Below are 20,929 nucleotides of genomic sequence, written 5' to 3' on the forward strand. Positions count from 1 at the left end.
AGAGTTCAGTGAGGGAGAGTCACAGAGTCCAAAAGCAGCATGCAGGTCAGTTTTCCCTCAAACTCTGCTGAAGTCCTGTTTCCTGGACAGGGAGTAGGAAACAAAGTGCTAAACAAGGTGCTCAGCAGGTGCACATCTCATCTGCAGAGCTGCAGGCATTAAACTTCACTGTGTCTTCTGGATTCTGCACAGCTGAGCCCTTTACACCCAGAATAGGAAATGTGAGCTAGAAAACTCAGCAAAATACCCCTCTGGCTCAACAAATAATTTTTCTCCAAGAAACAAAGTTTTACACAAGATATAGACAATTTAGATGGGGAATAAATAAGCACATCAAGCTCAGGAATAAAAGTCCTCAGAAAGAATGGAAAACAAGTTAGATCACTTACGCAAGAGAAGAAATGCTGTTGGTGCTGATATCCAGCTTGTTAGTAAGGTCATTATGAAGTTGTGACAACAGAGTGGTTTCACTGAAGTTTTCATGAATTTTGCTCTTCTGCAGTGTCTGAAAAAAAAAAACAACCTAAAGCAGGTCACATGATTATTGAGAAACTACAGTCACATCCTGAGTAGTTAGATTTGCAAACAGAATTTCCCTTTTTTGGGTTTAAGCTCAATACATAAACAAACTTGAAAGTGTTTTGTGGAGAAGGTGGACAGCCAACAGTACAGCCTAGTTCAACTGTTTTGCTCTCTAAGGGACCTTTAAACGTTAACAGTTATTTTTGCATATTGCAAATGTCCTACCACAGAGAATTTGTTTCTGCTGAAATCTTCTAAATCTGTGGATAACCAAGTGGATTTTCTGTCTTAGAAGAAGTTTTCTGAGGCGTTCTCTTTCAGTATTGCTAGCTTTCTTATGAACTCAACTTGAATGCTATCATATTTTCAGCAGAGCACTATTTTGAATATTTCCCTTTTCATAATCATCTTTTTCAGGAGTAGAAAATCAGCATGCTATGGCTGCTAAACTATTGCATAACAGTTCCCAGAGAGTAACTTCTAAGAAAAATGTCTTGATGTCCCTGTCTTATTTTGCTGTGTGAAGCATTGGTACAACTGACTGAGTGTGGCAGATGTCATAGAAAGTATTTGTTACTGCTTTGACCTGTAGTGTTGGTGTGCACACACACCTGTGTGTGTGTGCGGGTGTGTGTGCGCGTGTGTGTGTGTGCGTGTGTGTGAACAGTTCATTTTTGCTCTTCCTCTGCTCCTGGTTCTCTATGGGATCAGAAACACCAAAACCAAACAAACAAAAATCTCTGCACCAGCTGGGTGGGAAAGATCAAGGTCCTTGTAAGAAACTTCCAGTGTTTTTGTACCTCATGTTTCATCTGCAAATGATCCCATGCTTCAAGGTTCCTGAAAACCTCTTCTAGAAGTATTAACAGGAATGTCAGCTTGCTTGTTTTGTTCTGGGGTTTGGTGGTTGGATTTTTTTATTTGGGGGTGGTTTTGCTTTATTTTGCTTTGTTCAGTTTTTATTGCTTCTGATGGCCCAAATCAGCAGTCTCAAGTAGTTTCAGTATTTCAGAGGAGGAACAAAGTATCTGAGTATTTGGGTGAAATCTCTAAAGCTATTTTCTTTATTCTACTGCTGCTTTTCCATCAATGATTCAAAGAGCTTAGCAAGGTGACTGCACACAGCTGACTGTGTAAGCTTCACTGTTCTTGTTCACAGCATACCTCCAGCAAGGAAAACCACTGACCAGAATAAGACAGACTTAACATAATCCTGCTTTGTAATAGGTTTATTCTGATTCTTGACCAAATTGGGAAATGTCATTGGTTTCAAGCACCGTCATCATTATCAGCCTTCCCTCTGTTCTTCACCATCTAGCCAGTGGGCAGGATATATATGTTTAATTAATTCTGCTTTTACCTTCGACCTGTAAATAGTGGGAGTAATGTCAGATTTATACGTTATATGAATAACAAGGATTTCTCAGGAGACCCTATCTTGGTGAAAGAGGCTAACTGTAATTTTCAGCTGTGAGTAATTGTATATAATATAATCCTAAATGATTTTTCTTCTGTAATTTCATTAGAGTTTAGAAATTTAATTAGATTTTGAATCACTCTGAAATAAAGTAGCAAAACACCCAGAGACTAAGTGCAGTGGTTATTTTGTCCTCCGAGGCCAGAATTCTTGGTCTCAAATTGGCATGTGTTCATTAGGAGGAAGTTTGCAGAAGTTCTTGATATATTATTGTCTTTCAGAACGGACTCTGAATAGGTCTTTGGAGAGCATTAGAAGAGCACACAATTATTATACAGACTCTTTTTGAGGTTTAAGATCATCTGCCTTTCATATACTTAATAAAAATATGCCTCTAAAGTTGTTTAAGAAACTGTGGAGATAGGAAAGATGCTACTCCAGTGCCTCAGTGCTCTTCCTGGTTTATTAGCAACTCCAGTACCTGTGTATGATGATACAGAGAGGAGCTGTTTGCTTTAGTTTAATGATTAGGTAGGTTTATGGTTATTTTTATTGCTACACATATGAACTGTCATGGTGGCTGTAATTAGAGACACTAAAATGCTGTTCCTTCTATTCCATCTGAGGTTCAAAAGAAATCTGTCCTGGCCAACTTTGATTCTCTGTGGAATGCATTCTATGGACAAAAAATTGACTCAGATGCCACTGAAAAGCATGAAGCAAAGACTAGGGCAACAGCTTATAATAGCATGGGGTGCCATGGTAGTTGTGGGTTCAAAAAAGAGATTCTCTTAAAAAATGAAAAAAACCAAATGTTGTGAAATGAAGAATTTCAGCAGGACAAATCAGACAAACAATTATATAAAAGCTCTCTCAATAACAACAAGCTAACCTATTTGAAAAGAAAGTAGTAGGTCCAGTGCAATGGGATGCTGTCCAAAAGTGAAAAATCAAAAAGAAACACCCTATATAAGCAGAATATTCTGTTACAGACTGACCCATGCAAACATTGCTGACTGACTCGTGTCAACATCCTGTTGACAAGATTCTAACATCCTCTGTGTTGGCCACTTCAGCTGGACAGGAGTGAAACAGTTCCTTGATCTGATGCAAAGGGCTGTTTCCTTTGCTTCATTAACAGCTCTTGATGAGATCTCATCATCACACAGATCCAATCCTCAGGCTCAAATATATGCTTTCAGAGTGTGGCCAAATAAATCTTGAGTCCAATTGAAAAAGACTGAAAGATTTTGTACACTTTGCTTGATGGATACCATGGTGATTAGACAACCTCAGGCAGCCTGGTGTGTGTGGATATGCTGCCTTCCATTAACATGTCATGTCACATCATGGAACAAATTGAAGAAAACATGTTCAGGCTGGCTACTGCCAAAAAACCAAGGTGCTTTTGCTGTGGGCATCCAGAACAAATGGAAACTATGCTTGAAAACTCACAGCTGCTCTTCCTTTGCTATTTTCTCCATCACCCCCTCTGTCAGGACTCTGAGCTGCTGGGACAACTGGAAGGGATTCCACATGGCAGCAAGCAGCAGAATCACAGATGTCGGGTGTGTTAACAAAGGGAAACACGCCTGCACCAGTTATTTAATGCTTTCCTCCCTTGATGTTAAGGAATACTGTGGGAAACCATTCGGCATTCCTGTCTTGTTCCTTTTTTATTCCCCTCCATCTCTCTTTCCTTTTCCATGTAAAGTAATGTGTTATGTTACAGAGATGTTGGTACATTTTAAAAACTTGTTTTCTGGATTTTACTTGAGGGACACTCTAGCTCGGCTCTGTTACCAACTCAGAGAAGTGTGAGGCGGCAAAGAAAAAGCCTTGGCACATGTACTCAAATCTCTTGTGTACATGAGGAAAGACAGTGCTGAAGTAGTCTCTACATCATTTGTGTCATTGCTGAAATCTCAGTGAGCAACTGGAGGAGGAGATTTTTCCATAGGTTGTATATTCTCTGAAGCACTGTAAGTCCCAGTGGAGATACTGTAGTATTTGTAAAAATGCCAGAGGAACTGGGATACTGCAGGAGGAAGAAACAATCCCACAAAGCTCATGAAAGAAGTCATTGTGGGAGAGTTTGGCTCTCTGAGCAGAGAGTTTTGGACTGGGTGACCCTAAATGAAGGGCTCCAGTCTTCACTGGATGATATTGTCTGGTGCTCTTGTTATCTCAGGCACTGGAGGGGTGTTTGTTGATAAAGTTCCTTTACTGAGGCAGCACTGCTGGAATTTTTCCTATGTTGGAATTCATACGGCATGAACAAAACATGCCAGGCAGCCTGGCTTTGTCATTGTTGCATATTCTGATACACTCAGCTGTGTCTCAAAATACCTTTGACGTGTATGATGATAACTTAGAAAGCTCCTAAGCAACCTCTGAAAATGGCTAGGTGCTTACTGTCTGAAGGTGGAGTGTGTGGAGGAGGAGCAAGCTGCAGTCAGAGCAAGAGGAAAGGGTAAAGTATGTCCAATTTCCATCCAATATTCTTGCATCTCCTGTCCATCTGTATTCTGTATAGGCATGTTGGATTTTATTAAAAGAAAACCATGGTGAGTTTCCTCTAAATGATCTACTAAAGAACAAAGGTAGTGGAGTAGAAGAAACTTTTTTTGTCTTTCCTGTTCCAGGTGTAAAATAGGATTTTCAGCAGACTAAATCTTCAAAAGAAAATATGCTGTAAGACTGGAAAGGTTGAGCATCTTTATGAGGAATGAACTCCTGAAAAACACCAGCTGTTGTTTGTGAAAATGTAGATTCAGTGCTCCATAGGAGTGGTAATTCAGGTAGTTCATGTCCCTGTTGTCCCCTCTTGGCTGGGTCACCCTCTATATTGCATTCTCATGATGTGCTGTAACTGGAGAACAGAATGATCCATTGCACTGGCACAGCAAAAATTTGATGTATCTAGGGATTTTTTTTTTTCTTTTGCTAGTCAGTTCAACCATCAAAAGAGGGGGCATGAAATGTGAAATACGTAACTTCCACGAGAAAGCCTGGTTAGTTTTTGGGTAGAAATGTTCAACTTATGGTTTTGGGGGTGGGTGTGTGTGTTTGTTTCAGTGATAAGGAAGCTTTTGCTGTCAGACTGCAAGTCAGCAGTCCACAACTGGGCTCCCACAGCTCATTTATATTATTCCTTGCATGTATAAACATGTTGAACTTTGTTTTTGAAATTCTGTTGTCAGAAGCCAATTTGGAATGTACATAGAGCAGAGTTACTTGAACATGCAGCTCCCATTCAAAGGAATTGCCACTTTCTTTATAATATGAGCAATACTGGTGACATGACATTAGACCTAACTGCACCCCATTTTGGTGCCAGCTAATATTTGCACTTACACAAGGCATTAAAGGAGCTGGGACTTCTCTTGACATAAAGCAAATGTTGCATCTTTAATGGAATACAAGAGGCATAAACAAGCTAATCCCTTCTTTGGGATTAGAAATGTGAGTTTTTTCCTTTTTTACATTTAAAAGAACTAAAAGTCATTAGACATCTTCATAAACACCAGGTTAAAGTTAAACAACCATTCAGCATTCATTTCCATGCAGATTCCCCAAAATAAATTACATTATCTGCCTGTGAAAACAGTCCTTTTGCTCACGTGCACAGTTCTGTGGAAAGCTGAAAGCTTTCAGCCTCTGACAGAGGCGTTCAGAAATCTCATCTGTACATGGTAGGGTTGTGCCTGCCAAAGTGAGTGGAAAGATGTTTATAGACAAGGAAGAATGGCAGTAAAATTCAAATTTAGATAGCTGAAGTAAGAGAGTTAAATATGTTACCTCCCTTCTTTCTTTAATCCTTTATATATAGATATAGGGATCAAAAACCTGTTTTAACTCCTTCAGCAGGAATTTAAGTACCTATATTATGGTTTAAGACCATTGGAATATTAGAAACTTACAGGATCTAGCTTATTTTATCTTTCTGATGGATGAGGCCTGAAGTCTTTCCTATAGAGGTAGTGTTAATGATAGGCAGTTAGCAGAAACAGCATCTCAGTGCAGAGGCACTTTGCTAGTAAAATCATCACTATGCCTGATCAAGTGACAGCCAAGGCATTCAGCTTTTACTGTGTACTAAGGTCTGCCTGCATCACAGCCCAAATTAATCTTATGGGAGGATCTGAAACAGCACTGCCTTTCTCAGTGAATCCTTGCAGCACCGCAAGTTCTGGTAGATGCCACTCCCCTGCACTGTCTATCTCTATTGAGCTTGCAGACTCCTGCACCTCTGCTTCCCCTCACACACAGCCCTTAGTGAATTAAATTAATTTGAAGATATTCTTAAAAGCTTTAGGTGGTGGACAACAAATGTGAGGTGGACAACAAATGTGAGGTGATTGCTAATTGTCAGTTTATGTAAATGTGGTCTTCATTGCTCTGCAGAAATCAAGACCTCGGCCATAACAAGTTTCTTTATTTCCTTCCCTTTTGTTTCTCACTGTCCTTGTTTATCAGTCTAAAGCATATCAGATGAACCAGGCCAGGGGCAACATGGGGTTGCTTAAAGGTGTTGATGCCACAGGGGGAAGCAGCAGAACCAGCATGTGAAGTATTCAAGGGCTGACTTCGAACTATGTGTATTTGTGATATGCAAGCTGCACCAGGAAAGGGAATGTGAGGTTACTGCAGTCACTCAAGCCTGTGAAGATATTTGTCATTCCAAAACCATGCTGTTGAGGGCTTTGGTTGATGGGGGAACATCAGGAAGGGTAAAATAGTAAGTGGAATGTAGGTTCTCAGGATTGCTATAAAGAGGAACAAGTGACATCATGACCAACTCTTCTGTTTCTCCCCCAGGAAAGAGATGGAAACAGCACACATAAATTAACCCTGATCTCCTGGTGTGAATTTTGCAGGGTTTGTATAAATCTGTTCAGTGTACATGGATATAGCTTAGGCGCTTAGGCTGGGAATCCTGTGTTCAAGGGAAATCTGAAGTGCACTTCTGCCCCTCTTGGGCTCTTATTTTCTCTGTGGGCTTGCTGGCACCTGAGCCTGGCCTACGTACACCAAGTCTCTTTATGAGTTCAGCTAAGCAAGGTTTGCAGGATGAGGAGTGATGAAGAGATTGCATCTACATGTCCCTGTTTTGGCCTGCAGAAAATCAAAACCATCCCTTTCTGGTGATGAGTACCCTTAAATGCCACCATTCACTACTGGGATGCCAGGGAGAGTGGTCTTTGCAGTGGTGCCACTGCTGCAGCCTGTGGGGCTGTTTCTGCCTACAGCTCGCAGCTCTGGGTTTGCCTAGACATCTCCAATGTCAAGACATGTCCAATGCCTCTGGACATTTTTCATGTCCAATGATTAATTTTTACTTTTACAGCATTTTTCCATTTTCTTCTCCTTGGCTATCTAAGGAAGTCATGCCTTGATAACACCTGTCTGGAAATGCAGGCTGGGCTGGAACTGATGTCCTCTTGACTTGCTTGGATCCATTCTCGTCTCTTGGGATCCTCAGTATTGATTGTCTGTTTTCTACTTTTTTGAGCTTTTGCCTTTTCCAGTCCAGTCCTTTGGCTGTACTATCACCTAGCAGTGAATGTAGATGCAGCAGAAGGTTTTGTTCAAAATTTATTTCCCTGATGCCCAAAGTAGGACAAAACTGAGAAGAACCTGAGTAAGCGCCTGCTGTAGTGCTGGGAAATTTCTGACTTGGAAGATTTTTCAGTGATCCACATGTTCACATGGTCTGACACTTTGATTAAGGGAGGCAGGGGTTAATTTGCTAGCATCATAGAATGGTTTGGGTTGAAAAGAACCTTAGAGAACATCTAGTTTCAACCTCTCTGTCATGGGCAGGGGCACTAGATCATGTTCCTGAGGGCCCAAACCAGCCCTGAATACTTGCAGGGGTGGGGTAGCCCAGCTTCTCTGGGCGGCTTCTTGCTGTGCCTCACCAGTTCCAGTGCCTCACATATCATGTCCCTTTGGCATTTGATTTTCTAAATCATGTATGAAAAATTCTAATCTGAGTTACATGTGTACGGTTTAGTGTGTAACTGCTTTAGTATCTGATTCTGTTTTCTCTGTGACTGAAGGATTTCTAAATTTCTCAAGTCACCAGTAGGACCCCAATCCAGCAAGGTTTAGACAACATCAGTAAAATTACAAGGTGTCTGTTTTCTTTCAGGACTCTCCCCTATTAAGTCCTTTATGATCAGCATTAGCAGGTGATTCCACCACCCTGGCAGCCTCTACTGGAGTGAAATACAAGCACTTTTACCAGCACTTACCGTGGATAATTAACAGCTAAGTTGGGGCTTCAGTATTTACTTGAATTTGCAAGGATGCAAGACCTAGGGAAGCCCGGTCTGATCATTATTCACTTCTGAGACAGATGTCCGTGGAAGGGGTTAGTATAGTCCCTGGCTTCTGTGTGAAGCTGGGAGCAGGATTTGAGGGGGTAGGGATGTAGGGAGGCCATGGGGGAGGGAGGGAATGACAGCATCAGAAGTGAGAAGATTTAAATAGCTGTAGGAGGATGCTGATGGCCACAGAAGAGGGGCAGGGACACCTTTGGCCACAGCAAAAGTGGCATGACATGTTAAAGGAGAAAGGAAATGCAAAAGTGAGAGTCAGGCTTAAACTACAGACTGTGAAGTGCCATGTCTGGGGGTGGGCATGTAGGGACTGATGCTAAATGAGTGGGTATATTTTGTAAAGCATATTTGAGGGCTCTTAGGCTAAGGAAATTTTAGATGAAGTTTCAGATGTCAGGTCAGACAAGGGGACAGAGATATAGCATAACAGCAATGTTACTCTGAGCAGAGAGCCAATAAAAGGTCTTGGCTCATTCTACAGAGCTACAAAGCTCGTGCAGCATTTTCCAAAGAAGCCCTGTAGCAATCAGGTACTCTTGCAGTTGATCCCATGGACTGGGCTCCATATCCCCTTGACTCTTCAGACTATCCTCGTCTCTTCAGCGAGCTCTTGCTATCCCACTTGGTGTGATAAAAGAAACTGCTAAAACTGGAGGCTGCTGAGTGTTATGCTGCCTCTATTCAAATCTCTAATGAGCTCCTCCTTGTAGCTCTAGGTTTAATTAGTTTTCATTGCAATATTAATGATCCAAACAAACCATTTTAACTTTCCTGTTGCACAGCTGGAATCTTCTTATTTAGTATTGTACTCTATAAGGGAATCACACCAACTTCCTTTCCCCTCCCCCATTTCTGCCATTAATATGCATTAAAATCACAGTCTCACTGGCACAGAATTTCAGACCTGCTATAAAACTCTAATAATATCTAAAATTGGCAAGGTTGAACTAGTGACAAAGCCTTATCCAAATAATGCAAAGATAGATTTCTCCTAGAGTTTCATGGAAACGATGATTAATATTTCATTCATTTATTTACAGTCTATCAGCATTTACAAAGATTTTTATTCCTTTGAGCATACATAAAATCTCTCTTGAACTCCTTAGTATTAGAGAAGAAATGTCTAATCTGTCAGTCTTCACTAGAAATGCCTGCTTTCTCTCTTTATTTGCCCCTCAGGAGAAGGGCACACCCTGCCCTTCCCAGTGTAGGTCTGAAGACTGCTTACCGCAAAGTCTTCTATCACAATGGACTAGATACATTTCACATTTCCCCCTGAAACCCCCAAGAGCGAAGATTTAGAGGAGAGTCCTTTTGTTACCTTCTGGTGTGTTTCACCTCCTGGGCTCACTGTGGCTTGTGAAGGCTTAAATAAATTGGACTGTAGATAATCTGGGTATCTTCCTGTTGAAGGATGCTAGAGAAGACTAGACTATCTGAAGGACTGACATGGAATCTTGAGAGCACCTTCTTCTTTCTAAGCCATAGAAATAATGAAAAAGTTGGTAGCAAGAAAGCTCAGTGTTCAAAGAATGCTTCCTTCAGTGACAGAAGTGTGATTTTACCTCTTTCTACTCTTTGTATCTCTGCAAAACTGAACCACCTGAGAAGAGACAACTTCATGCCTCTCCATATCTGGAGATTTCCGCTAAAACTGAGCCAACTTTTGATAGCAAAATGTATATGTTTCAGTGATGTTTAAATTAAGAGCCTGGTTAATTTACTGCTCCTAGACTAAATCACATGGCACTTAGAGAAACATCATTTTATCTCATACCAAACACTTTCATTGCTGGTGGGGCTGACAACATCTCTTGAAGAGACAAGGCTTCAGGAGAGCAGATGCTTTATAGAATTTCTGTTTGCTTGCCATTTTTTCTTTAGCAGCTGTGAACATAACTCATGATTTTGAGAGGCACTGAGGACTGACAGCCTTATGTAGAAACCATTTAATGGCACTTTTCTCCCTTTAAATGAAAGAATAATTTCTTTTGCTGAAACAAACATAAAAATTTATATGTTTTGGGCATAAGTTGGTGTTGCTGCATTAAATGCTGAATCTTCTGTCTCTCCATAGAAGCAGGAGGGCCAGGAACCCTGCCTTAGGTACAAACACACTAAAGAGAGAATCACAGATACTCACCTGCAATTTCAGCAAGAGCATTTCTGAAGACAAACAGTACTGCAGGAACCAGGTGTATTTGTGGTTGGTCATGAATAAAGAATAATTATATTAAAGGTGGAGGGTTGGCTGGGCAGGCTTCCTATTCTGGAATTGGAATCTCCTCTTAAAATCTTGAGCCATTTGTCTTGTGATTGAAAGCTGCATGTTTCCACATTGGAGCTCACTGCAGGGAAAAGCTTAAAGCTGTCAGTTGTTCCAAAAGCTAATGGAGACATTAAAAATATAGCAGCTTACTGAGGAGAAAACAGGGTGTGTGGGGAACACGTGTTACTAGCATATGCTGTAACTGGACTGTAAGTGGTCTCCACATATTCATGAATGATGGCTGACCTCTACTCTGCTAGGGCACATGTGTGCATGTCCATCATGACAACACACTCTGAACTTACTCTATCAGAGGCTCTTGGGAACATAATCCCGATATCTGTCTCCAAATATAACTCTGCTGGTCTGCAATATAAGGCAGTGAGGAGAGCTGCTGCATCCAGGAGCCATTTGGAAACTGCTGCAGTGATATTCACAGAGATCTCTGTGCCTGGTTGATGACCTTCTTCGCTAAGAGGCAAATGTCTGCAGCTTGTAAAAGAAAAAGATGCCTCTGAATGCCTTTCCACTTTTAAAAGCTCCTCAGTGCCGGCTCAGCAGAGCAAGTGAAACCCACAAGTGGCAGTTCTTGCTGTGTCTGTACTGTAAGAATGTATGCAGCCATGCATCTGGACAGGGAGGCTTGTCCCAAGCAGGGCATTGGGAATAATTCTTGGAACTGCCTCCAACTTAGAGCTAGAGGTTTGACCTGAGCCAAATGACTAACTAGGAACTGTTTCAAAGTCAGTTCCTGAGGAAATAAGTCAGTGTCCTTCTTTTTAATCTGTTTGTAAAACAAGACTGCAGAGCAGTTCACAAGGGATTGGGAAAGACTGATTCATTTTTATTTAAAGAACATCAGGATCCTTGGAGAAAAGTTCCTTATTAGAGCAATAATGAGTATAAAAAACAAGAACAATTCTGTTATCACAGGGAAATTGCAGAGATTTGGTCAGGATCGCTTGACTATAGCTTCATTTGTCCTGTGGATTACAGCAAAAGAACAAATCATCCTCTCTAAGTGTTTTTGAATATGGAGGATGAAAGTTATATATTGAGATCTTTTAAAAGAAAATTAAAACTTTAACTCTGAGGTGTGTGTAATAAAATGGCACTTTAATTCTCTAGTGAGCCATGCAAGCTTCTTCTGTTAATTTATTCACTTCTTTTCTTTTTGTGCTTCATGTAATATTCTGAAATTATTAATGTGGCAATATATTTGACCACAAAAACCTGCCTTCTAGTGTTGTTAAGATTGTGAATTAACTCCACAAGGGAAGGCATTTCTGACTTCAAGGCAAAGAGATAATGCTTGGGATAAAATTATTAACAGCATGACAGATATGCAAGAACTTCTAGCAAAAGGTTTTCTCAGGTGTCTTGCCATGATGTGTCTGCAGGCTTAGGTGTGTCCAGCCTGTGGTATTCCAGCAGTCAGCATTGTGTCTCTGTAGTGCAGACACCTGACCCTGGGACACAGCACAATTCCCCCTGAGCAGCACTGCAAGAACAGCTGTGCTTGGGACACCCTTCCAATGCCCAGGGAGGGTGCTCAGTGCCAGGCTGAGGTCTCTGCATCACACCTCCCAGTACAGCACACTGCAAAATCCACTTGGTAAGGAGGCACCTCAGCCCTTAATGACTTGTATGTCATCTGTCCTGGCTGGCTAACCCAAAACCCAGCAGCAGCCAACAGAAAGGAATTCAGTGGGATGAGTTCAGTTCAGTGCAATCTAATCCATACCTTCATAATTCTACAAATACTAAGATGTGGTCCTAGAAATGCCCCATCAGTTTCGTTTGTACCTCTGAGCTGCATCATCAAAGTGTGAAACTGCACCTTGTATGACTGTGGCATAAAGCCTTGACTTACCAGTGCCAGCCTAGGCTGCAGGTACCTTTTCTCATCTGACTCCTTCCATCATCCCTGTGTTTAGGCACCTCTAGGACTCATCCTGCATCAGTGGTACAGTTTACACTGAATGCAGTGTAATTAATGGGTACAAATTCAGGATTCCCCCTCTGTGGGGTTTTGGCAAAAACCAGGCAAAAATTGGGAGATAACCAGGGTTTTGTTAGGAAACCAAGGTGGTTGCTAGGATTAATATCAGGTACAAAGAATGGGAGTAGTTAATGAGAAGCCAAGCTGAATGGTGTATTCTACACACAGCATCAGGAATTACTGAGACCTTGGCTCTGCTGTGGATGTAGCACACACTCCTGGGGCAGCCTGGAGGGCTGTCTTGGCAGAGAGCTATAAGGAGCAGGATTTTTCAAAATGTTTTTCTCAAGCACAGTGTTGCTGTGTTGGCTCTGGGATGTGTGTCTCCATGCTAGTGAGCTACACTCATGCCTCCAAAACATCTGCTTCATGCTCAGCAGTTAGAAAAGCAGACAGACAGAAGACTGGGAAAGGGACCAAGAATAGTATTGTGCCCCACATGAATCCATTCTGAATAGTCTATGGTGATTGCTGTCACTTCAAATCAGTTGTAAGAGCAGATTAAAGAAAGTCAAGGGTGTAGAAGTGTAGAGAAATGTAGAGTATTTTCTTCCATCAGAAGGACCATCAGCTCCAGTGCTGTTGTTTGAGCCTTCACTTGATCCTTGAGCTCCCTGACTCTTGGCACAGGCAAAAGAGTGTTTGGTTGGTGTTGTCTTTGCCAGGGGCTGGGCAGAGGCAGATTGCATCACCCTAACCCTTTGCTGGACTTCTTCTGAAGAAGAATGAGGTAAAGTTAAGGTGAATTTTTTGCTCAGTGAAGAAGAGTTGAACTATAACTACTCACTCCTCTCACTGCTTCCAGGCAGAGAGCTGCTGAAGTGGGGTCAAACCATGGCCATTCTCTGCCATGTCCTCCAGTCCTTGTGCTCAGCACACTGAGAGCTGAGCACATGCACTTTTCACAGGGCTGTCAAATAAACAGTGAAAGGAAACAGACTTCAAGGCTCATTTAATTGGAAAAGAGCACGTCTTTTTAGGCAAAGGCAGTGTTTGCTCACCACTGCTGTCAGCAGCAGGGGCTCTGCCCAGAAGGCCCTTTAGGCACTTAATTATGTTAAGGGAGCTGTGAGGTCACGATGCAGCACCCATAGTGCTGGCAGCCTGTGCCAAGGGGAGGTGGGCTTGGTGTCAGCCCTGGGGTGTCACTGCCCGCACCACTCAGCACCCCTGGCTCGCTCCAGCCCATCTCACACTGTCCCGGCCACGGCAGGGGAAGGACAGCCTAGGTACAGGCAGATTCCTCTCTGCAGACAACTGGGTATGTGTCTATTTAGTTCTTATTTCTGGGTGAAATTCTGTTTCCTGACTGATTATGAAATAAAATACAACCTGCTTGGCATATATGAACTTCTAACTGGTGAGGGCTGGCACCCTGTCTCGCTCAAATTTGCCAGTTTCAGTGTTCACCACCTTTTTCCCTCTTTCCAACCTAGCTCTGAAATTCTGATGCATTGCAGAGGTCAGGAATGACACTCAGGTCTTAGGACAAAGGCTGGTCAGGGTGTGGTGCATGCCCAGCACCATAGGCAGGACAGAGCTGTGCATGGGGCTTCTCCAGCAGGGTGACAGCTCAGCATGCTTTACTTTGGAAGGTTGGAAGGAAGTCACTTAGAGGAGAATACTTAATTTTTTTAGGTGCTTTTGATTTGATCCTATGCAATCTTAATCTGCTCATATTTATTGCTGGAAAATTCACAATTAATATACAGATATAGGACCAGACCTGCAAATTTTAGAGGAAAAACAATGACTTTGTTTGTACTGCTGCTCCTAGTTTTCCCTTTATTATTTTTCTAAATTTTAGGATTTTCTCATTTATCCCTGCTCCCTTTGAATCTCCTCTAGTGTGTATTTCATTTGTGTTTCCTTGCCCAGGGCATCTCAGTCATTGCTGGGTTTCTATCCCCTTTCTAGGGCCAAAATCCTGCCACCTCTCTCCAGCTGTCTCAGCGCTTGGTGCCTGGGCTAAGCCACTCAGGAAGGCGTCCTCTCTTGTCTGCCCGCTGTCCTGAGCTTGTGATTCTCCCTTAGAGGAAGAAGGGCATGTCAGTCATCCCAGAGGTGTCTGCTAACATCCAGGAAAGGATGAGGAAAGGAGCCAAGATCAGTTTAAACTTGTAAAAGGTGAGCAGTGGGTGTGATGGATTTTGTCCACTGATCTCTCCTTCTTGCGCATACAGGACATTTGGCACTAGAGCTGTTCTCTGCCTCACATTGCAAACTATTTCTGCATCCAACACTGAAACAAATGTTCTTAAGTGTCTCTGTCCCCTGAGGGTGAATTGGTGCATTCCTGTGCCCTCACAATAATAATAAATAATATCTTCTATTTATAGAGCTTCCAAATTTCCCAAAGAGCCACATTTGGGATGGAACATACCAACAGTTAGTGCATAGCAACACTAGACAACTTAAGACATATGAATGTATCCAGTTGAAGCTGAAACTGAGATTTCTTTTGGCAGAAGATAATTGCAAAACTTATTAATTATTATTGGTTTTGTTTATGCAGCTCTAGACTCAAGAGCAATAGGCAGTTTTAAAATATGACCAACGGTTAGAAAAAAGCACAAAGGTATTACAATCTTACCACAGCAATTTGCAGAAGGTAGAATGTGCTAGTAAAAATCCTCCCTTGGAGGTTTTTTCCATGTAGGACTCAGCATAAACTATTGAATAACCCATAATGCCAGAAGAGGAGAAAGATGGCTTTTTCATAAGTTCCCAGTGCAAACTTGACCAAGGACGTGTCTACAAAGTATATTGTAGGTGTTTAAAGGTGACATCTGGAAAGAATACCAATGCAAGCATTTTATATGAATCTCTATGTATTTACAGGGTGATTTTGTTCAAATTGATAGTGGGATTGACGGGGATGTTTTGTCTTAAGCAACAGGACCGTGGGTACATAGGCCTGGATTTACAGATCATCTCTAATTGCAAGGTTAGGTCTTTGCTCACTCTGGTACCAGCCACAGTGGAAACCATACATACTGAATGAGTATTATAAAAATCTCATGGACTTCACAAACTAATGTAGCTCAAATAGTAAATAAAAGGACAGTGTGATTATATTGGAAGTATTTTGTAGGAGCAGTGAGTCTACAAATGATTTTTGAAGGAACTATGAAATGTCCTGACTTTAGTTTTTTTACATTGATGTCCAAGTAAATGGTAAAGCTGTGAAAGGTGCAAAGGAAAATGTGAATCAGAACACTGGAATTAACCATTCATCAAGGCATCTAATGCTGAACAATATAAAAATATTCTTTTAAAAGGGTGTTCCATTTTTATGCATTTTGATGCACAACACCCATTCCTTGCTTTCTTCTGATCCTGCATTACTAGCATGGAAGTTTTGTATTTTGTCTTCAGTTGTTTTCCTAAAAATCTATAGTCTTTCAGAAAGGGTAGAGATGTTTTATTTTCAGTGTAGATGTTTTATGCTTGTCATGCTCAACTAAGCTGGAAAAAGACTATCCAAGGTCTCAATAGCATCCCTCCTGCAAGGACAGCACAAACTCTGTCTGAAGCAATAAGCAAGCAGAGCATTTTCAGCTCCCACTCATGTCTGTGGAATGGTTTCTAATGGTTGATTAGAGCTGGCTCAGCTGCATATGCCAGGCTGCTTCTGCAGTAAACATCAATTTCCAAAATATCCAGGTTTTGTGCACCACTTTGAAATGTGTGAGAGGTTGCTGTCCTTCAATGGGACTGGAATATTGAAATCCGAGGGAGTTGCGATCCCAAATGACATGGGCACTGTTAAAAGTGTTGCCAGTGGAGACAGGCAGGCCTGCCTGCATATGCAGTCATTTTCTGAATGGATGTGGGAATATTGGATGTAGGAATTGCTGCTGTGTTTTGAAGCAGCAATACTTCTGTCACTAACTAAAAGACTGCAATGGAAATTCAGTTTGAGCTTGCAGTGCTTAAACGCTTCAGTCTGCTCTGTGTTGAGTGTAAACACTTCTGAAATCAAGGACAATATCTGTATGAGTGTCATTATGGATCAGCTAGAAGCCTTGGTTTCTAGCTGATCCATAATGATGGATTGTGAACATGTTTTGTGTGAACATGTTTTGTTTTGCTCCTAAGAGTCCCTAATCTCTGAAGGAAGATAATTAATCATGTACCTGTTTGTCGCATTAGAATTTTCACCAGTAATAATTTCATTATTGTTTTATGTTTATCTTATTTTATCTAAAACACTTTTGTAAGGTTTAAACGAAATCAGTTGTGACTTTTTTGAAATGGCAGTATTTATCTCTTTATCCCCTTTATATTTTTATTCTAATATTTGACAGTGTGAATTTTCTAATGAATTTAGCAGACTAGAAACATTAAAAAAATGCCTGAACGCAGTGGTTTGTATGATCATAATTCAAACCACAGGCCTTTTCCTTAACAGAATGAGAGTAAAGAATTTATTTTGTTTGCCTTTGTCAGTTTATTGATACCAGCCACGGCAGTGGTTTATATGATCATAATTCAAATCACAGGCCTTTTCCCTAACAGAATGAGAGTAAAGAATTGTTTTGTTTGCCTTTGTCAGTTTATTGATACCAGCCACTTTAGTACATTTTGTGTGGTGACTTTCAGTCCCAGAAATCACTTTACTGCTAGGAATAGTCTCTGATTACCTGGGACTCATCTAATTAATCATCATTAACAGGTTATGACATAGTTTTTAGGCCTAGGGGAATTCTTAGGGTGTTCTCTGAATGCATCTTCCTATCTACTCAGATCACTGACTCCATTCTCCAAGTTCAGCTGCAGGGAAAGAATGAAAATCCATCCCTAGCCTCCCAGTTCACCCAGTTCCCTGGGCAGGTTTTGCCATGGACCTCTCAGGTGGTCCTGGGCAGTGTCAGCCAGCCCAGGTGTGCTCCCCATGGAGGAGCTGGGACAATTCCTGCAGTGCAGAAGCACCGAGGAGTTCTGTCTCTGAGTGCCCTGTTTCTGTTTCCTTGCTTTTCTGCAGGGGTTGCTTTTCTGTTCCTCATTTGGCTCCTTTCTTCTCAGTCACTATTCAGCACTGTTCTGCAGAGAAGCACATTTGCTATCTTTCAGGCCAGGTTTTCAGCTGTTCTTGGCCTTGCTGTGTTTGCGTGAATTCCTCCTGCTAACGCTGATAATCTCACTCCTTGTTAATCTTCCATTCCTGACGTTCAGCAAAACCTTGAACAATTACACATTGGCTTTTTCTGAAAAGATGGGCATGAGCTTCTTGTTCTCTTTCTAGTGCTTTCTGGTTTACTGAATGCTGATTTTAGACTGCTTACTTTTCTTAAATGTGACTTAAAGTCATATCATTTTGGAGAGACAGTATTATAATTATTCGGATTACTGGAATGAGAGTTGCAAACAACTGTGTTGCTTCTGCAGTTAAGGGGTGTGCTCTGATCTGCTTGTGGACTGGAAGCAGGTTAGGTTAGGAAGGTCAGAAAGTGTGTTTGCTGTGCCTTGCATTCTCCTGGTACATGTTTTTCTGTCAAGACATGCAAAAATTGAATATTTTTCAAAACCTTTGTGGTTTCCAATAATCGTCTCCTGAGAAGCATTCTGAACTAGGAAGAAAGTTGGTTTGAGAAGGAGGAAGTGCAAATTTAAATTTCTTCCCTGTCTGATTCACATCTAGGCTGAAACCTTTCTCCTAAAGCAGCTGACTTGCCCTTCACTGTCCTCTGATGCTCCAGTACAAAACCATGCAGGGAAATATTTTGCACCCCAATATCTTGTGAATTCATTTTGCAGGACTCTTGAGTTTTTGAGATAATGCAGACATGTTTTGATGCTTCATTTACTTCTGAGGAATAAATTGTACTATAAAATTATTTTCTTCTGCCTTTCTTCTTTTTTTGGCCCACAGAAAGTGTATTCTACAAACCAGAAAATGAAAACCCATTTAATTCAGGCAACTCATTAGACTATAACAAGTTTTGATGTTTTATCTTTTCTTTCTTCACCTCTCTTCACCTCTCTTCTCCCAGAGATAAACACCCATTTGTACCACAGTACCTCTGCAGTACCAGCTAAACTTCAGCATAACACAACTTCCTCTTGCACTGCAGCATACCACAACTTCCCCTTGTCATTTCCCAGCACCTGGGGGGAGTCAATCCTGCTCTCACTGCCCAAACCCCATCTTTCAGCTGTGTAGGAACCTGGGACAGGATAAGGATGATGGTTCTGTGGAACCTTCCATGGGAATTCATCCAGTGTGTTGTGTGAAGTGCAAAATACTGCATGAAATCTGGATGGAGGTGTGTGGGGCTGAAACAAAGATCATGGTCTGGTTCATCTTGTCTGGGGTGAGGTGAGAGAGTGCAAAGGACTGAGAGCAGCCATGTGGCACCTCTGGATTGACTGGACTTCTGGCTGCCTGGGCTCTCATACGATCCCCTAAAAATAGCCCCTTAAGGTTCCCATCATTGTTTGGCCAGCTATTTTAATTAGCCTGTGGTCTCTGGTTTTTGCTTTGCAATTTGTAAATGGGAAATATTTACACTAGGCCAGTGACCCCACATTCTTCCAACCTTTTCTTAAATTAGATGGATTATAGCTATGTTTATAAATTACCTAATGCATTTGGCTGAGCATCTTTAAATGTCGCTGGCTTCTACATAATGTTTTTAATGAGAACTAATTTTAGATCACTCCGACTATTTACTGGTATTTTTTCCCACATCTGATATGCCACAAGTGTGCCCGTTTCTTAAACTTTAGCTTAAGAAAGACTGCTTTATTGCATGTCCTGGCACAAGCTGAACCACTCCTGCAAATTGCAAGGTGCTGTCAGCTTTTGCTAACATTTCCTCATGAGAAGGGAAAGATTTCAAGAAAAATCAATGCCCAGAAGGCAGGTAGGTGCTTAGCATGTTTTTTGGCTATTTTAGGTAGAGCAAACACTTTGGAAAATGGGCTCAGGTAGAAGAGTGCTTTGCAGGTTTAATCTTTATTTGTAGAATAATTTAGCCATCTTCTGCTCTTTAACATTCTCTGCAGTTAGTTTCTTTATTGCCACATTTGTCTTCCACTTTTGGCAGAGTGTTTAATATTGAAGCAGTTATGCAAAGCATCTTTCTGGGGTTCCTCAGGTGTGATCACTGTAGTGAGGTGGCTGTGGTGCTGGCAAAACGTGACAGCTCCTGACTGAAATGCCAGTTTGATTTGGGGGAAATATGCAGGATGAGGTTGTGATGGCATCCTTGCCAAAAGTGTCCCTGAGGATGTGTTTTTAGAGTCCTTCTAGTCTACATTCTGTCCCCAAAAGAGAGATGCTGAGCCCCAGGCTGGTGCCATGGTCGGGCACTTCACAGAGTTTGAGAATGAGTGTTCCAGGCTGGAATCCAGACAAGTTCTTTCTGAGTCAGCTGAGTCTGGGTGCTATTGATGGCTCAGCAGCAGGGAGAGGAGATCAGGAGATCAGAAATTATTTTAAAATTGCATTTAAGGTCTTATTCACAGATGGATAAAAAGATGGTGGAAACAATGTCTGCCAGTGATCGTAAATGCAGTCAGAGTCAAAATGTTGGAAAGTTTGTTGGTTTCATAAGAAATCTCATTTCAGTGAAGAAACATAGCAATTTTTTTTTTAGGAAATAATATTTTTTACTACTTTCTGAGAGCAGGATGAAAATAATTTTGACATTTTATTTTATTAAACACCATATTATAAAATTATGAGAGATGAAATTAAGGAAATATTTCTTTTTCTTGAACCTTTTTCAGATTTCTTCCAGAGTTTCCTTTTGCAGAGACTTTTTACTTTGCTAGGCTTCATTCAAAGCTTCAATAAGGACAAATAGGAAAGATATGCAATGGCTTTAAAAAGTTCTCTCCTTGTCAGAATACTAGGAGTCCCTAGGGTTGGGACCAATGAACTTTATCTTCTGGCAAGGTTTGAACCCTAAGGAGTAGTCCTGTCTCATTGCACAAATTCTGCATGAAGGCATAAGCAGCTCTTCCAGAAAGGTGGAGAAATGTCCCCAAGGAAGCAGGGCAAAGGACTGCCAATGGTTCTCAGGTACTGGGGATCTTTATGTCCTCACATACATCTTCTCAGCTGGGTTTGTCAGGACAGAATCTGGTTCAAACCAGGATGTGTAAGGGGCTGGGAACAGAGAGGAACATGACCTGCCATTTCCCCTGATGCCACACGCAGCACAGCCTGTGCCAGCTAGGAGGGGGAGCTGAGCAGAAAATGCACCCTCGATCTTGTTCCCCCTTGGGAGAGAAAATACCTCTATCAGTTATTCACTGCTTCACTGCTTTTGTTCAGCTGATGGGACCCAGAGGCTGCTCTGTCCAGCCAATGTTCTACACTCACCTACTCTCCTTGTCCAGTGCCCAGACATGAAGTTATT

This window comes from Passer montanus, unplaced genomic scaffold, assembly GCF_014805655.1.
Source record: "Passer montanus isolate IOZ18808 unplaced genomic scaffold, ASM1480565v1 scaffold21, whole genome shotgun sequence".
In the NCBI taxonomy this organism is placed as follows: domain Eukaryota; kingdom Metazoa; phylum Chordata; class Aves; order Passeriformes; family Passeridae; genus Passer; species Passer montanus.